Raw genomic sequence first — 5,310 nt, 5'->3', positions numbered from 1 at the left:
GTCATCACCTCGGTGAGGCCCAATGTTCGAAGGTCTTGCCTCACCACCTCAGCCCAGGTCTTCCTGGGCCTACCTCTTTATTTTCTATTATTCCTTTCTGTTGAAGAGGGTAGGCTTGAAACGTAAAAGACTTACTCACTTTCCCGAGCATCAAACTAATACACCTGCTTGTTGTTCATACACCTGTTTTCGTCTTTTGTTTTTCTGTAAATTTCAACTGTATGTATGTATGTATGCATGCATGTATATATGTATGTATGTATGTATGTATGTATGTATGTATGTATCCATCCATTCATACCTACATACATATTGAAATATACTTCACTATTTCAAAACAATATTACAATGAAACCAAGATTCTCTCTGTCTTTATAATGACTACAATAAGCACTGCTGTGCCATTGTCTTAGTCTCAACACAAGACATCAGACCAATTCCATTGATACAATTATGTAATTGAAACAATGAATAATGTATTGTGTGGTAACATAATCTGTAAAACTACAGGAAGACTGACATATTTTTCTGATTAAATTTTGACATGGAAAATTCAGTATAGATAGCATAACTTTAAATTACCAATTTGAAGTTTCAAATATTTTACCATTTAGATACATACACATATATTCACACAAATCTATCTATCTATCTATCTATCTAACTATCTATCTATCTATTTTTCTGTATGTATGTATGTATGTATGCATGTATTCATAGAGAAACATACATACATGTATATAATGTATAAGTATATTTATACATATATATGTGTGGGGGGGTGTATATATATATGTATGTGTGTGTATATATATGTATGTGTGTGTATATATATGTATGTGTGTGTATATATATGTATGTGTGTGTGTGTGTGTGTGTGTGTGTGTGTGTGTGTATACACACACACACACACACGTTCTTTATCATGTTTTCTTATTTTCATTTTGATAATTTTGCTGAGAGTGCATTTAAAAAACTAAAATGTAGACATTTCAATGTTCAATTAATTTTCATATAACAAATTCAACAACAAGGAAAATAGGATTAGAAATATAGTCATAAAAATTAAGTAACAATTCTTATAACAATAATAATGATAATAATAGTAATAATAACATCAGCAACAGCGATAATATTAATTTTAATAATTATATTGATAAATGAGAAAATTGAGAAATAGCCTGAGAGGTAAAGAGATTATAGAAAGTAGTGCGACAATTGTTCCTGTTATAATTGGTGCACTTGGCACAACTCCCAGAGAGTTACCTAAGAGTTTGAAGGATACTGGAATTGAAACATGTATTGTTGTCATCATCACAGGTCACCTTTCATTAAGCTTGTTTGATCATATTCCATTCGGGCAACACAATTTCCAGTGTCTCTTATTGCAATTACTCTTCTTGTGTTTCTTTGACTCATATACTGTGGCACAGTTGTATAGTCGGAGGTGTATCAGACAATTCCACTCTATTATCTTGGCCGTATTTTTAGTTTCAAATGTACAGCAAACAGTGCCATAGCTTTTATGACAGTTGGGTTTCACAAAATTCTTCCATATAATTTTTTTATTGTAATTGTGATAGGTTTCAAAAATTCTGTGTTCATTTAGTGTTGAGGGAATGTCTGCTTACACACAGCTGCATGACAGACTGCCAAATTTGATTTCATGTAAAAGTTGCTACAGTTATTATTATTATTATTACTATCAATGTTAATGTGGCAAGCTGGCAGAAACGTTAACACGCCGGGCGAAATGCTTAGCAGTATTTCGTCTGTCTTTATGTTCTGAGTTCAAATTCCACCAAGGTCAACTTTGCCTTTCATTCTTTCAGGGTCGATAAATTAAGTACCAGTTGCATACTGCGGTTGATATAATCTTCTTTCCTGTTTCTTTATATTTAAATGTTCTTACAAAATAAAAAGTTTTTCCATTTAATTGAATGTTTTGTTTTCTACACCTGTTATCTTGTTGTTTCTTCATATAATTTCCATTGACACTGTTGTCCTTCTGAGTAACAGTAAAATTGCTGAGAGAAATTGTTGTTGTTGCCATTGTTAGAATTACTGTTGTCATGTTTTTGTTTTGTTTTTTTTGTTACTGTGCCTTCTACTATTTTAGTGGTAGTTATAGATACCTATTACTATTTATTATCTTACTGCTTTAGATCTTGTTCTTGTTTCTCCTTTTCTGTTGCTTTTGCTCTTGCAGTCATAGTAGTTTGTTCTTGTTGATCAATTGGCTGATTCCTTTATTTCACAATGCTCATTTTTTGCCATGAGGTTTTGGGATCCCAAACGGTCTGAATATCGGATTCCTCCCTTTTCATTCACTTCTCAACTCTGTTGGCCTCTGTTTTCTCAAGCAGCTCTCCAGTTCCTCCGTGTCACCATTGTCATCTTCTTTGCGGCAATTCCCTTCAAACACCTGTTATTATACACTTTCTCTTGCTTGAGAAAAAGAGTTTGTCTCATTGTCACTCAGGCATCTAAAAACAGCAGCCAAATCTACCTCAAATCACAAAGGAGAAACCACAGCTTGAATCATAGGTCTGCTTGATGCAGATTGACCAGAAGCTAAACAACAGCAACAATAACAACAAAGAAAAGAACTAAAGAAGTGGTAAGTAACTTCAACCAAAGATTAAAATAATAGGAAGTGAATGGACATCACTGGTATGCTGGTGTGGTGGGTAGTAAGAGTGCTGTTTAACATCAGGTCAGTCCTGTTTGAGTAGAAAGAGGATCAAAGACATCCCTGTCACCATAATATTATGTTTATTTAAGCACAGGTAATTATCTGTACAATATCTAATGTAGTGGTTCTTAAACATTGCACTCCACTGCACTGAAGCATTATCACTATGGGTACCTGAGTGTGACTTGGTTTTGATAAAATACAGTCTAAAGCTTTAGAACATACACATAATTCTTGAAAAACATAAAATAAAACATTATTATTTTGTTATACATCAATATGATTAATACTTGCAATTCTAGCATTCAGCTCAGCCTCCTGATTCCCATTATTCATGAATATAGCCCTGAACTACATAAACCTCACCGTTTGTCTCAGTGATCCTCCACAAACACACAGAGTGGCACTGGGATGAGTGCCTAGACCAATTTTGCCTTTCAAGAATGTTGGATCACAAGCCTTGCAGTATTTATTTAGGCTCTTTACATTCTGAGTTCAAATCCCAGCATGACCTACTTGAGCAGTAGACTTAACCCATCCCATGTGTTAAGACACACCACCTGGCATCTTGAATGACCTTTAGTGGAGTCCACTCTGCTGCAAACAATCAGACCAGGTCTCTAATTTGAGGATATCTTACCCTATAAACCATTCTTGGAAGTAATAGGCACTGCTCTCTCTTCCAACCAAACAATAAACAAAATACACTTTTATATATTTTTTGTAAATTTTAAACATTGTTTTCAAATATCCATATAATGTATACCAGTATGTATTAACTTTCCATGTACTGTATATCAGTAACTATAAATCTTTCCAAAGATGTGTACCAGTAATTAAATGTCCCACCAATATTTGATCTCTTGTGTTTGATGTAGTCAAAAAGATTCAAAACTACTTCTCTGATATGTGTTTTTATTCTTTCTTTGTAAAGATGCTTGACTGAGATTTGAACAAGATTCATCAGAAAAAAGGGGTAGAGATAAGAATATCCATAGTAGAAGTAAGTTTGTGAGAGATGGGGACTGTGATAATAATGATGATGATGATGATGATAATGGAGGTTACTGGGGAAAATGATGGTGGTGGTAGTGGTGGTGATGATGATGAAGATGATGATGGTGGTTGCATCAGTGATGGTCGTAGTGGTAGGAGTTGATGTACATAATCACGATGATGGTAGTGGTGGTGTTAATATTGATGATGATGAGAATGATGATAGTGGTGATGGTGAAGAGGATAATGCTAGCATGTATATGATTTTAATAAATAAATTGTTACCTTTAATCTTGTATTAAATTTCATTTTCTGTTTATCACTTTCTTTGTGTGTATATATGTGAGAGAGAGTGAGAGAGATGGGGGTCCATGTACATATGTCTGTTTATGTCTGTTTGCTTACTGTAAATTTTTCAATTTTCTAAAATCAGAAAAAATGAGAAATAAAGGAGGAAGAAATATATTTCACAGAATGTATGTTTTCCTATATCACACCTTGTTTTACAAGTACAGGAGAGCTTTAATGACAAATAGTACATAACTGAACGTCACTGTGTATGACAGTATTTCAAAACAGTGACATCTTTGCTGCTCCTGCAATATTTCTTCTATCATTGACAACTTAAAGTGCATACAATAACAGAAGCTAAAGAAGGAAAACAACAACATAAATGAAAGCAACAAGAATGAAAAAAATGAAAAATGAATAACAGAATTTCTATTAAATCTTGAGAACTTTCCAGAACTTTCTGAATAAATAACAAAATTTTAATTCATTTCTGTGACTGTTTGGTTATTTCTTATTGCTTTTTTTCTTTTTAGCTTTTTTATATTTATTCATCTGTTTATTTATTTGTTTATTTGAGCAAGTGTTAAAATACTTTGCACGTTGCATGAAGTAGGTTTATGTTCTGTGATTACTTCATTGGTTATATAAATGTTACTGTTGTGACAACAGCTGCTGCTCCTACAACTACAATTACTATTGTTGCTGCTGCTAATACTAGTAAAGGTCACAAATTTAGGGAAAGGATTAGCCAGTTAAGTCAACTCAAATATGTGTCTGGTACATATTTCATCTATCACAGAAAAATGAACAGCAGAGTTGATCTCAGTGGGATTTGAACTCAGAACATTAAGGACATAAACTAAATAATTTTGCTCAACACTCACCTGATTCTGCCATCAGAGACCTCAGCAAAAAATAGCAAAGGTGCCACTACATAGATGGTTTACCTGCTAAAAATAGTAGCTGATCTCATTCAAATTCAGCTTGATAATTCTTGATAATTCAAATTTTGGTATTAACTTTGTCATGCAGTCATGCCAGAAGGGATAAATACAACTTCTTTTTGTTTCTCTGGGTTGATACAGATCGAAAAAAACTTATGATCATTCGGACTCCAGCCCTGGCAGTTCTGCCATATTTTTGCAGATATGATATAACAAATAATCAGTACATCCTTCTTTTTATGACAGTAGGATGCGATTTGAAGAAGGTTTGGTGGATATATTTTTGAGTATGAAAGCCAAGATGGTAGGTACCTTACATATAAGAGACCAAAGTGTACATACACTGCTATATATATAAATATGTATATATATATATATATATAT

At 33.3% G+C, this 5,310-nt stretch overlaps 1 long non-coding RNA gene across 1 annotated transcript in view; it reads right to left on the bottom strand.

The window, feature by feature from the left end:
* The window catches only part of LOC128248523 (uncharacterized), a 98,854-nt gene that overhangs the window by 16,915 nt on the left and 76,629 nt on the right, over positions 1-5,310 (bottom strand). The window contains exon 2 of the long non-coding RNA XR_008264695.1: positions 3,977-4,114. This is a non-coding gene — a long non-coding RNA (uncharacterized LOC128248523). The remainder of the gene's footprint in view (positions 1-3,976; positions 4,115-5,310) is intronic.

Source organism: Octopus bimaculoides, chromosome 8 (assembly GCF_001194135.2).
Source record: "Octopus bimaculoides isolate UCB-OBI-ISO-001 chromosome 8, ASM119413v2, whole genome shotgun sequence".
Classification (NCBI taxonomy): Eukaryota; Metazoa; Mollusca; class Cephalopoda; order Octopoda; family Octopodidae; genus Octopus; species Octopus bimaculoides.
The sequence above is the reverse complement of the archived record's forward strand: the minus strand, read 5'-3'. Positions and strand labels throughout refer to the sequence as shown.